Source organism: Cervus canadensis, chromosome 13 (genome assembly GCF_019320065.1).
Source record: "Cervus canadensis isolate Bull #8, Minnesota chromosome 13, ASM1932006v1, whole genome shotgun sequence".
NCBI lineage: Eukaryota > Metazoa > Chordata > Mammalia > Artiodactyla > Cervidae > Cervus > Cervus canadensis.
Window position 1 is genome coordinate 21,945,961 of NC_057398.1, and position 13,935 is coordinate 21,959,895.

Consider the following 13,935-nt stretch of genomic DNA (forward strand, 5'->3'; position numbering starts at 1 on the left):
ATCTCCAAATAATTAGCCAATAAAATGTATTTATTGCTCATCCGCTGTATTTCAGACACTGCTCAGTATAGGGAATACACTGCTGATTAGACAAGCTAATTCTACCTCACTGAGCGTGGCATTTATAGGAAAAGTTAGACACTGAACCCATCCTTACAAGGGTGATGAGAACTATGACAGAGGTGGACAGGACACTATGGGAGCTGTGATATTTATACATTGGGCATCTAAGAATAACATTGCAAGAGGCCCTGCCTGACACATTCTTATCTTGCATTCTGTACCGGCACTTGGGAGAGGCTGGCTGTAATGAACTGTAGCTCAAAATCCTCAATCTTTTTCGACCCCTCCCTACGACGTGACTTTATATAGATGTTCTTTGTGCTGCCAGCAACACACATGATCCTTTTAAATTCTTTAAGAGCCAGATATTAAGTGCTGGGCACTTGTCGGCCCTCTTGAAAAGTAACCGTGAGAGCTCTGGTCTGTGTGCACAAGCAGGAATTATTAAAAGAAGATGAAAACTGGCAGTTTTAAAAGACAGCCATAAATTCTTCAACACCCCTCCCATCTAGAAGGGTATTCTGCTGCCTCTCCTCTGGAATCTGAGCAGGTTTATGAATGTTTTGACCAATAGATGATGATGGACATGAAACGCTCTGACTTCCAAGTCTGAGTCATAAAAAGCCTTGAGGCTTCTGCCTTTTGCTCTGGAACTCCTGCTCTTGGAGCGGAAATTGTAGGCCACCAGGCTGGGGCCACCCTGCTGGAGAGGTCACGGGTAAGCACTCTGGGCTAGCGGAGCCCAGCCTCCCAGACATTCCAGCAAAGACCCCAGACACGTGAATGACGCTGTCTTGGCCCTTCTGCCAGCAGCACACCACCCAGTGACCTCTTATCAACATCATATGGAAGAGAAGAATCACCCACCAAGCCCCACCTGAATTCCCAGTCTGGAAAATTATGCAACGCAACAAAATGGTTATTGTTTCAAGCCACTATGGGGATCTGTCTGCTAAACTAAGGAAATCTGATGAGGGGTCAATGGTGTCTAGTCCATCCACTCAGGGATAGATCATTAAAGTAGTTCCTGTCCCGGTTGTGAACTCACCGTGAATAGAAGAGGTGAGTTTACCCAGGCTGGGCTGCATATGCACAACGTCCCACTCACCAGTAGGGTGAGTCTCTGCTCTAACAGAGGAGGATGAAAAAAGAAGGGTACTGCTTCATCCCAGTACCTCAGAGAGGGTGAACCTCAGGAAAGTGAAAGTCTCTCAGTCGTGTCTGACTCTTTGTGACCCCATGGACTATACCATGGAATTCTCCAGGCCAGAATACTGGAGTGGGTAACCTTTCCCTTCTCCAGGGGATCTTCCCAACCCAGGGATCGAACCCAGGTCTCCCACATTGGAGGCAGCTTCTTTACCAGCTGAGCCACAAGGGAAGCCCCGAGAACACTGGAGTGGGTAGGCTATCCCTTCTCCAGCGGATCTTCCTGACTCAGGAATTGAACTGGGGTCTCCCGCATTGCAGGCAGATTCTTTACCAACTGAGCCATCAACTTTGGGAACTTAGTGGAAACTCTAGGAGGGGGGACAGTTCTTCTAGAGCCAGCAAAAGGAAAAAAAAAAGGAAAGGAGAAGACAATTTGGGGAAAAAAAGAATATTAGAAGGGAAGGGTTTCTTCTAATTATTTGTTATTCTGCCTCTTTGCATTTGGAACTTCCTGGACATAAGTGTGTGTCCATCCCACAGGTAAAGTGTGCCAGGCACTGTACTGAACACCTTAATGACATGCTCATCCTCAGTCTTCATGGCAGTTCTGTGAACTGGATACTCCTAGGGAAGAGGAAGCAAAACCACAGAGATTTTATGTAACTTGCCCTAGTTCTCAGCGGCATAGACATATAGGCATATCCACCAAGGGCTGTTTGACTCTAACCGTTAAACCATCTGGCTTCCACCGTTTTTTGAGTTGGCTTCTCATTGAGTTTCCTAGAAAGGGAAAAAACTCCCATGCAGATTTTTACAAATCGCTTGCTAGTTACCTTATGTCAGATCATAAAGAGAATGTGGCTGGACCCACGCAAATCTACCATGATCAGGAAAAGAACTCAGGGTGCATAGCTTGTTTTCAAGCTGGTTTGCTTGTCTCTCTGGCTTGGTTTGGGATTTATTTGGCTTGCTTTTGTCTGTCACAGGAGGAAAACAGAGAGCCAAGAAAGACTGGGACTCCAGTTCTATCTGTTGAATGTAGCCTTGCGTTGGTCTTTAATGGTTCTTTTCCTCTGTTCTTGGTGTTCTGCATGCATCTATGGCTAACGCCTGATACTTGAGTGAACTTAGGAAACAAAAGCCTCCAGTCCTTCAGGATAACAGAGCTTGATGCATTGATGCAGAACCCCAGCCTGATTTTGATAACCTACAGGCTCCTATCCATCTCTATCGTCATTTCCATTTCATTGTTATTTCAACTGAACCAGTGAATGAGCAGCTTAGTGTCAAATGAAACCTCAGCGCTACATGGAACAGCTGACCTGACCATTTCTCTTTGATGCAAATGAGACTCCAGAATTTGACTTGTGTCTTCACTCTTCCAAAGTGAGAGGGAAAAACCCCTCTTTGTGCCAGGACTTTTCAGGGTGTGCTGTAATTAAACTGATGGACAGGTTTTGATATCTTATTTCATCATCCAAACTGCCTTTTCTTAGAGTTTATGAATATGTCTGTTCACACAGGGCTACAAATTAGTCTAATTGATTTCTTGCTACCTGTCCCAGGAGGAAAGCCCCAGCTGTATTCTGCACTTAATAATTAAGAACAACTCTATTCAGAAGGATTCAAATGTCAGATGACTCGGAGGCCTTTGCTGTTCGGGGAGTCAGGGTTCTGGGATCGACTGGCTTAAAGATGAAACTGTCTCCTGCCGTGTCTTGGCAGTGTCGTGGCACCTGAGCCTGTGGATAAGACCAGGTGGGACACACCTTCACGGCCATTTTGCCCCAGGGAAACTGTTGAGTGTAACTTGGTAATGCAAGTATTGCTCAACAGCCTACTGCCTGTTTGTCCTGAGATCCATTCCCCAGCCTTCTGCTGCTCCGCGCTGTGTCACAGAGAGCTGGTTCTTTCAAGCTGCACTTCCCTCACACCTTTGCCAACAGGCTTTCAGCCCCCGGGGGTGGGGGAAGGCAATGGCAGGCACTTGGGGAAGATTGGAGGACAGGGAGAGGGAAGAAGCCAGGGTATTTCCTCCTCTCTCTGACTGGATGGTGTCCTTAGCATCTCCTCTGTGATTCCAGCTGCCTCTCTGGCTTCAGAACTCCTCCAGCACATTCCCGCCATGCTTTCAGCTCCCTTTAGGTGGCTCCAAGTCCTGGGTTTCAGTAACACTATCTTATCTCCTCAAGGCTGGAGTTTTCCGCTGTCGCCAATCTTTGGGGTTGGCCCATGATTTTTCACATGCCCTTTCTGTTACTCCAAAACCTTTCTAATTGGTTTCCCATTTTTTTTCTATTGAATTATCTAAAATGTGTTCTGCTTTCCTTACTGGGTCTTAACTAATAGATACTTCAAACTCAAAATTATTATGTATCATCTGGCATAGTAATTTTGTAACTCTTTAGGGGTCTGAGTGACAATCTGGAAGATGAATTCTGATGCCAAAAGTAAAGAAATTTCCATAAACTCGAAGATTGATTGCGAGGTTGGCAAATGGGTTTTCACTTGAGTGCTAAATTTGATCGAGTGTAGTGGCTGCCTGTGATTTGAGAAGGCTTCTGAGGCTGGATCTGGATCTGGCCAGAAGGAGCAGTGAGAGGTGTGATGAATGCCTAGTATGGATATGGAAATGGTGAATGATAAGATACGTGCCATGCATTTGTCTTCCCTGATTTACAGAAAAAGAATAGGGGCAGAATACCAAAAATCAGGACTCTCCAGAGAAATCATTTTTTAAAAAAATATTTATTTATTTATATTTAGCTGCATCTGGCCTTGGTTGCAGCTGTGAGCTGCTTGTTGTGGCACACGGGCTCCAGAGCAAGTGGACTCTGCTGTTTGCATCACACAGGCTTTCTAGTTGAGGTGCCTGGGTTCAGTAGTTTTGGTACAGTGGCTTAGTTGCCCCATGGTGTGGAAGCTTGTTTCCTGGACCAGGCATCGAACCCATGTCCCTTGCTTTAGCAGGGGGCTTCTTAGCCACTAGACCACACGGGAAGTCCCCCAGGAAAATCCTTTATGTATGCACTATAATATTATACATAATAATATCACATAACTTATGACATATACAGAAGTGAATGCACATTCATTAAGCACTGATAACGGAAATAGAGTGAAAACAAAAAACACATTTCTGAGATCTCTGGCCCTGTTACTGCACGGTCACTTTCACAGCATTTTATTTATATTTTCTGAACCATCGTTTTTCATTTCTGAATCTGTCTTTTAAGATAGCCTTCATGGTGTTCATTTGGGATCTTAAGTTGCATGAAACAAAGGATTCCCAAAGGCTCCGTTGGTTTCTGCCTCTTGAATAGTGTGTTAGTTAAGATCCAGTGAGGATTTCCACAGAAATAATTTAATAGAGGGAATTGGTTCAAAGATAGTAGAGGATCAAAAAAAAAAGCACAACTATTTGAAACACTGAGATAGCACAGAGGTATGAATACCTTCAGGAAGCCGCCACTCCCCTTGGACTCAGAGAACAAAGGGAAGAAAAAGAAAGAACCTTTCCTCAGGGAGAGGCCATTTGCCTGGTGATGGGGCTTCTTTGCGGGTCCTTCAAGGGCACCAGGACTACAGAGACTAGAACCAACTGCTGCTGCCACAGCGAAGAGCCGTTGGCAGGATGATGCTGACATGAACCACAAGCGAACCGGAAGGGACCACTCCTTTCTCCCTTCTTTCCTCCAGTCTCTCTCTCTCGTGGCCCCTTTTGACAAAACCTAACATGAAGCTGACCAAAAGGAAGTGCAGTCTGCTAAAAGCAGCACCACAAAGCAGAGGCCAAGAGGGTGGGTTTGAGCTGGAAGACAGTAGCTTAGGAACTGACACAGCAGCCTGAAGATGAGATGATGGAAGCTTTTGGAAGCACATTAGCACAGTGCTTGGAATACATGTAGTAAATGTCCCACAACATTCGTGCTCCCTGGCTGGGCTGCCTTTACTGTTCTCACACACTGAAATGGAGCCACATGTGCCACCAATGTTATCCTTTCCCAGTTGCTTTCTCTTGATGTGGAGGACAGCATGGCAACCCACTCCAGTATTCTTGCTGGAGAATCCCATGGACAGAGGAGCCTGGCGGGCTACAGTCCAGAAGGTTGCAAAGGGCTCCGACTGAGCCACTGACACTTTCACTTTCACTTCTCTTGACCACATTACAGCGTAGCAAGAAAATATGTTTCAAGTTCATATTACGCATTCTTTTTTTTCCCCTCTGGATTTTGTTTTTGAAGTAACATTGGTTTATAACATTATTATAAGTTTCTTGTAACAGCATTATAGTTCAACTTCTGTATACACTACAACGTGCTATCTTTGAAACTGAATTCTAAGAGGTTTCACCATTTTATGGGAGATTGGTCACCAAAGATGTTGTCTTTAATAGCAAGTGAGTATGATTTCTTATGTGCTAGGTATCATCACTTTGACATGACTCTTTTGTCTAATTCTCCCAACAAGCTTGTGGACAGATATTGTTAGTATTTTAAAGATGAGGAAACTCAGAAATTTTCAGTAACTATCCCAGGGCCATAAGGCAGGTAAGTATGGGAGCCAGAGTGTATCTTTTTAAAATTTTTATTTAACAAAAATTTTTTTTACAGGACCATTTTTTAAAAAACTTTACTTGGAGTATTTAAACAACAACAACAACATTGCTTTACAATCTTGTGTTAGTTTTGGCTGTACAACAGCTATAAGAGTGCACCCTTTTTACTGCCCTCCATGCACATGTCCCACTTAGACCACTCCCCTTTCACCCTGGGACACTTGGAGCCTCTACTAGGTCCATGTGGTGCCTGGGCTTAACCAAGAGCACAGTTTGACTGAAAACGCTTATTTTGCCTGTTGTTTCGCTATGTTTTGTTTTGCTGATGAAGGGGGGAGGGGTTTCCTTAGATGCAGAGAAACTGGCAAAGGAGACCGGTGATCTTTACATGTCCATGTGTTGTTGCTTCAGCACAGCGTCAGTCCCTGCCATGGAGAGGCATGACTAGGGAGCTGGGCCTATGCATTTTCAAGGATTCTTAATGATATGAGTTTACTGGTGTGCATGGACAGGGAATTCCTCCCACGTCTGAGCTCACTGACTTTTTGATCCATAGTGACGTTAAGAGCCATTCCCACCCTCCAGCCTGGTCGCATCCTCAGGCAGACCATTCCAGCTATGCAGATGTCTCTACAGTTCTAGGATAGAAGCTTTTCGACCACACCCAGGGATCTGTTATGTCTACACCATGGTAACCCCGGAACAAGAAGGTCAGTTTAATGCCCTTTGGATCTCTGGACCTTACAGTCTCACTCACGGGTATCTGACAGGGTAAGATGTTTTGATCCTCACCCTGTAGAGCTCCATGCCCCTTGGAAACTAGAAGGAATCTGAAAAGGCCCACCGTAGAGGTGTTGGTGATGGAGCTGACTGGTGTGGGGCAAAGAGAGGCAAGCATAAAGAGAGGGTGTATTGGTTGCCATAGCAATCCCAGAAAACACTCAGAGGAGAGGGTGTGGCCCGAGACTTAACGAAGTGCCACTGGGTTTGAGCAGCCGCTGGAATGTCTGAGCGGAGTCAGTCCTCCCCACAGAGCCTGGGCCCGAGCCACGACCAAAGACTGCCCTACCTCTCAGGACTCCTCAGGATGAAGACAGCCTGGAAAAGACAAGCTGGCCTCCCAGGTGTGGGTTTTCCTTTCCCCCGGCCACAGACCAGGGGCCTCCCAGAAGAAATTTGGAACTCTCCACAAAGAGCCAAAAGAGATTTGATCTACAAATTATTTTCTTTTCCCCAAAAAACTCTAAGCTGGACATTCTTTCAGGTATGAGCAGGCACTTTGAAAGTTCTTCCCTGCAAAAGTTCACTTCTGTCTGCTCTCTTTGTTGCCTGCCCTTCCCCAAGGTGGTATCCTCCCTGTGGGGATGGGCTTGGGATCCCAAAACCCTCACAGGTGGGTCAAGCAGAAGACAGATCTGTGGTGTATGTGAGTGACAGTAATGTGGGTGGCAGTGGGTTGAAGAGGCAAGTCTGCAAAGATGCTGGATCCCTGAGAGACAAGACCATAAGGACAGTGAAGGGCTGGGACTGGCATGACTTGAAAAGCTGGAATTAGGGAGCTCACGAAAGTCTGAGGTCAAGGCAGGGTCTGTGTTGGAAACCCAGTGATTCAATGTGGCTTCTGTAACCAAGAGATTCATAAGAAACCTGATTAACAATGGGGTAGTGGCCAAGTTATTTATGAGGAAGGAAGTCTGGAGCTCTCCCTAGAGCCCGTAAAAGGTGTTGCAGGAATCTGACTTTGCCTTCATCTCCAGGTCTTACCAGACTCAACCCTTCTCCAGATGCAACTCTTTGCTGTCCCATTTCCTCTTTCCTCAAGCCTTAACTAGCTTAGCAGAAACTCTGGTCTAAGCTATTGCATGAATGGAAACTGGAAGCAAGTGGTGAGATTTTTAAGTGCAACTGAAATGCTAATAGAAAGATACTGGGCACTTCAATGGAAAAGAAAGAAGGAAATCCGTTCTCTAATAAATATTTATTATTAATAAGTATTTATTAAGCTCCAGCTGTGCTATGGGAAAGAAACACATGGAGCACTTCACATGCCAAGTGTTTTCAAGGGTTACTAAGGTTACCCTATTGAGTGCTCATAATGGCCCTGCAAAGTTCATCCCCACATTATAAATGGGTCCTAAAAGACTCATTGCCCAACATCTTGAATTGCGAGTCCACACTAGGTTTTCAGTATGAAATCTACCATCTCTGAATGAGCAAGATGAATACATAAATGCCTATAATTCCTACCAATGTTCTCTTTGAGACAGTAAAGTCTTGATGCCTTCATACCTCCAGGAACTTCATTTACATCTAGAAGAAACCTTGTTATTATCCTCAAGCCAACACCCTTGCCTGGAGCTCTCTTTACTTCATGAAGGTGAATTGTCTAAGACTACAATTAGTATGAGTGGATACACATTGCTTATTTGTGAGTATACTGCCCAGGCAGAGCCCTTGGACATGCTCTGGCATCAACATGACCCTCTAAAATTGAGAATAAATGATGTTGCCTTGCTGACATAGTTTAAACAATTTTTTTCCTCCCCTTAATACTTGGAATCAGGGTCACATTCTAACTATTTAATCTGGGGCCTCAAACTGGCACATGACATGGCTTTAAATGAAATTATATTTGAAACATAGCCAGAGGTTCACAGAACACTTAATTGCATGTGAGTATGCAACCCATGTGAGTATATGGGTTGTATGTATGTGTGTGTGTGTGTTTGTGAGAGTCAGGGGTGGAATACCTATTAGAATAATTCACATCCTAGGCCAGAAAGTGCATGGAAGCCTCAAAAGCCAGCCAATCACCATCTCCACTATTCTGCTTCTTCTTGGTTTCTTCTATGTTTCTTCTATAACAGGGGTACTTTTATTGATCTTGGCTAATAATACTTACAACCACCATTTTTAGAAGTGCCTCCCTGGAAGGCAGTTTGTGCTTATCGTAGTAAACACACATTAAAATTCCTTAAGTTAGGAATTATCATTCCACTTTACAGATGGGAATGTTGAATCTTAAGTCATTAAGTAACTTGCTCAATGTCACTTAACTTCATCTCAGGTCAGGTTGTCTCTTAGATTCTCTTATCATACCTGATCAACAGTTGCTACCTCTTCCTAATCCATGCAGACAGCACATCTAAAACCAAAGCGTGCGTGTCTTAGCTGAGCACACCTCAATGGAAAATTGACTGATGAACCCTGTTTTGATACCATAGACTCACAACACACAGTATTGTATGTTACCATCACTGCTTGGACTATTGTTAAAGAACAAGTCGAAGCATACCACCTGAGTGTACACAGACCCACCTGCCCAGCTCCAGCCCCAAACACAACATCTTCTTTCCTCTTGTCTCTCACACTCATAAACATCAGGATTGGGATTCAATTCAGCAAATTCCAAGATTCTATTCATGAAGGGCACTGTGTAAGGCAATGTCAGAGATCCAAAATTGAATAAGATAATGTTTCTAGGGTTACCATGTAGAGATGTGAAGTTGTGTCTTGCCCTAGCCTGCCTGGTCCAAGGAGTGAATATGGCCAGAAATACAGTCTGGGCTACACTTTTCAAGTCATGGTTTCTGACATTGGTTTTCTTTCATTCAGATGAAGGAGTACTTTTTTTTTTTTTTTCACTTGTCAGAAATGGTATTGAATGGCTAGTAGAGCTCTGAGTTCATGTGACTTTGAAGAGTTTACATTGAATAGGAGGGAAAGATCAGAACGGAACTATCAAAACATCAGTCAATCAGATTGATTATCCTGGGAGGGGACAATAAGGTGCCATACACACAGTGTATCTCATCAGATGGGGAAGGAAGAACAACTTCATGATACTGGAGAACCTGAGATAGAACTGGGAAAAGGAGCAGGTTTGGGGCATGTGGAGATGGAGAGAGGCATCCAGGTTAGGGATTAGCACCAGCAGAAGCAGGATCTTCAGGGGCTGGGGGCACATCCTCTTTGATGGGGTGGGGATAGACGTGAGTGGAGGACCACTAGTTCAGAAGCGGCGGGAAGCCAGTGTCACAGGTTGGCTCTGCTGAGACTGGTCTGACCCTTCAGAACAGGCAGATACCATGAACTCATTTCCCTGAGTCCCGGGTAATGGGATGAGAACTGTGCTTTAGGGAGAATGATGTGGAAGCCGAGTGCCAGTGGACTGCAGGGGAAGAAGCAGGAGAAGGGACTCGGCTTGGTAATGTTACCATGGCTGTTGAGAAGTTGATGGCAGCCTGAGATGGGATGAAAGGACGGCAGCAGAAAGGAGTTGGATGGATGTGAGAGTTAGGAAAGAGATATGATGGATTATGTGCAGACACCGAGAAATTGGTGAGGAAAACAATTTCCCTCCGAGTAAAAGCCAGAGTCACTACCATGGCTAAGGGGACCTTCTGTGACCACTTCCAATCTCCCATTCCTCTCTGCCCTCACCTGCCTCCCTTGTTCTGTTCTTCTGCAGATACGCTAAGTTCTCTCCCACCTCACCCCTGGTGTTGCCTGTGCTGACTCTCCCCTAGGTATCCATGGACCACACTCTCACTTCCTGCTGTGGAGAAGCATTCATGGACCTTCCCTATAGACACGAGCACCTCCCTACCCCTGCTACTCCTTACCTCACTGCATCTTAGCTTTCTTTGTAACACTCATCACTGGCCGCACACACATACACACACACACACACACACACACAGTGTATTGTCTGTCTCCACCAACTTCTTTCCAAATAAGGAGCTTTGTTTGTTCACTGCTGCATCCCTTGCGCTTGGCACAGAATAGTTGCTCAGTAAATATTGATATCACCCACTAGCTGGTGAAGAATCCACCTGCAATGCCAGAGACCTGGGTTCAATCCCTAGGTTGGGAAGATACCCTGGAGAAGGGAAAGGTTACCCACTCCAGTATTCTGGCCTGGAGAATTCCATGGGCTGTACAGTCCATGGGTTCCCAAAGAGTCGGACACATTGAGTGAACAACTTTCACTTTCAAAGTCAGAACAGTCCAGATACAAAATGTGCAACCCTGAGAGAGAGAGTGAGTTTCTTAATAGTAGACTGATTCACAGTTAGGCAAGACAACCCATGGTAGAAAACATTATGTGAATAATTCAGTCTTTTGGAGACCCTTTCAAGCCTGCAAATCTACAGATCCAAGTACTCCCAGAAAGGGGGTGTTCCGTTAGAGTACAGAGGGTCAACGCATAGACCCTGGAGCCAGGGTCCAAATCTGGGCTCTGCCACTTATTAGCTGTGTCACCCCAGGCGTCTTTGTAATTCTCTGAATACTTCTCCTGTCTTGTTTTTTTAAGTGTTTTTCTGCTCCTCAGTCACTGATTTCTCAGGGTCCCTGTAGCAGGTGACCTGGTGGAGCAGAGATGTCAGGAGCAGTGTTGAGTTCATGAGTATTTCCCAGGACATTTGAAGAAGCTGCAAGAACTCTCTTCCAGATTATTCTAAAGGTTACTGATTTGCTCCCAACAAAATCATTCCTTGGAAATTGTATCCTAATACAACTTGGCTCTACTATTCGGAAAGCACTCTGAATGGCACACGTTGAGTTTGTGGTATGGGAACTTTATTGAACTTTGATAACCTTTTGAGAGATTAAAATATTGTGACTTCTATGTGTACTTTTTTTTTTTTTTTTTAACAAAGCAGCTGTCTTCAGAAAGCAGTTCTCACAGGGAGAGGAAAAGCAAATTGATATACCATGATGTGTACGTGTGTGTGCCTGCTCAGTCGTGTCCACCTTTTGCAACCCTGTGGACTGTGGCCCATCAGGCTACTCTGTCCATAATAGGTAGTCATTAAAAGCCAACACTGTTATTTATTTATTTTCTGCATTTGGATAAGTGACTTTTAGGTGGACAAAAGCGAAGGAAGCTTGTCTGTATTAAGTTATCCTGAGAAGAATATTTGATTTAAAGAACATTAGCAAACTGTAATTGGTCTGGACTACCTTTCAGGGCTTGGGGATGTTTTTATTATACTGATTTGGAATGTTAACTAGATTTGACCTGTAGATCTTTTTAAGAATGGACTTTGCCATTGTCACAGCAGTTCTTCCTAACACTTGGTAATGTAACCTGAGGATCTAGTGGCAGAATCAAGGGAAAAACAAACAAAAATTAAAGTCATCAACACACTTGAAAATAATCATTATTCTCTAATGAGTCTTACTTTTTTCTCAACTCACATACCCAGGGCATGTGTAGGTTTTGTGGGTGTGGACATATATTATAGATATAAAGTTTTCATCACGACCCTTTTTTCTGAGCCAACCATTGGGGAAACTGAAAGGTTAGTGGTAAAGAGCCAGTGGTCTTCTTGGGATGACATGAAAAGAGATGACCCAAAGACAGCTCTAGAGGTGCCCTGGAGTTATTTGTAAGTGAAAAACCATATCACACTGCTATATTTAAAACAGATAACCAACAAAGATCTACTGTATATAGCACAGGGAACTCAGCTCAATATAATGTGGCAACCTGGATGGGCAGGGAGTTTGGGGGAGAATGTATACAAGTGTATGTATGACTAAGTCTCTGTTGTGCACCTGAAACTATCACAACATTGTTAATCGACCACACTCCAATACAAAATAAAAAGTTTTTTTAAAAAACCCACATTGCCCTCTTTCCCATCCTGATCCCCTCATTATCTGGTTGGCAGGAATCAAAGAGTAGTGAGTCTCCCAGCTGATGGGTGACTCATCATGTCATTTAAGTTTGTCAGTCAATGGAAACCAGTCTTTCTCCAGGACTCTCCCAGGGGAAGCTATTAGGGAGAAGGCAGCCTTGCCAGACGTCTCAGTTCAGCTGGCCTAACTGGCACGTGCAAGGCATCTGCTTATACTCAGGGCCTGGCATGAGCAGAGGGCCCTGGAATGATGCTCTAGAAGGTTTGCTCTCAGTTTTCCTACCACCAGCTACCAAGAAAGCCACTAGGAAACCAACGAGCGCCTTGAAACATAAACAAGCAAAAAGACATTTAACTTTCTCCCATTCCATTTGGTCAAGTCTGGGTTCACTGTGGGTCGAGTGGACTGAACTTCATTTCGTGGAAAGTACATCACATTTGGGGACAGAAAACTTGGATTCCTATCCCAACCTGCACTTAGTTATATGAACTTAAATTCTTCAATGGCCTCTCTAATACACAGTTTATTTATTTGTAAAATGGAAATTTAGAAGACGTTCTTCTGCTTAAGCCATGGGTAGAATAAAGCATATGAAAGTATTTTGCAACCCATGAAGAAAATGTCAGGTGACATAATTTTCACTCTCAAATGTCTGCTTCTAGTTGTACACCCCTCTCTCAAGTTCCAAGCTCACATATCTAACTATCTCTTCTGCAGGACTTCCCAAACAGCTCATAGATATACTGAGATAATCGCCCAGCCCTTCTGGCAGCCAGGTGGTACGCGGCAGGGCCAGAGACCTTGGCAAGCTGTCCCCAGGTGCAGAAGCCTCCCCCAGGTTGCTAAACACTGCTTTATGTGAAAATTCCAACTAATTATCTATCTGGCTTTTAAACTGATTTTATAAAAAAGCAAATATATTCTCTTTCTTCAAAAGCTTCCTCCTCCTAGCTTCCCTTTTCTGCCAGTGAGAATAATCCTTATGGGTAAAAAGAGAATGCAGAGACATCGTCTTTGACATTTCTCTCCACTTCTACCCTTTCCCATCCTATGAACCATCACTTTTTCTTTTCTTTTTTATGTCCTGGTGTCTCACAGAACCAAGCTTGACTCTTGGCATATGACCATAAACAATTTTCTTTACACGACCCTTGATGTCCACATCTGTGAAATGAAACAATGGAAGTTGTAGATCTGTCTGTGAGGATTAAATAAGCTTGCGCTTGCCACATGTGGGGCACATGTGAGCTGAATTCTGCCTTCTAGCTAAGTTAGATGCCCCAGAGATGTTCACTGTCTCCCAGCCTTTTCTTTTCCTACCTCCATAGTGTTATCCTTGTTCTTCACTTTGCCTGGACTCTTCTCGTCCCCGTTCCATTTCTGCCTGTCAAGCTCATGTGTATCCCTCATGGACCATCTTTCAAATACTTCCTCCCTTTGGCATCCAGGAGTGATGCTACTTCCCCTGAACTGTAAATGATTCTTGCATTTTATTCCTACAACTCATGAGGCAC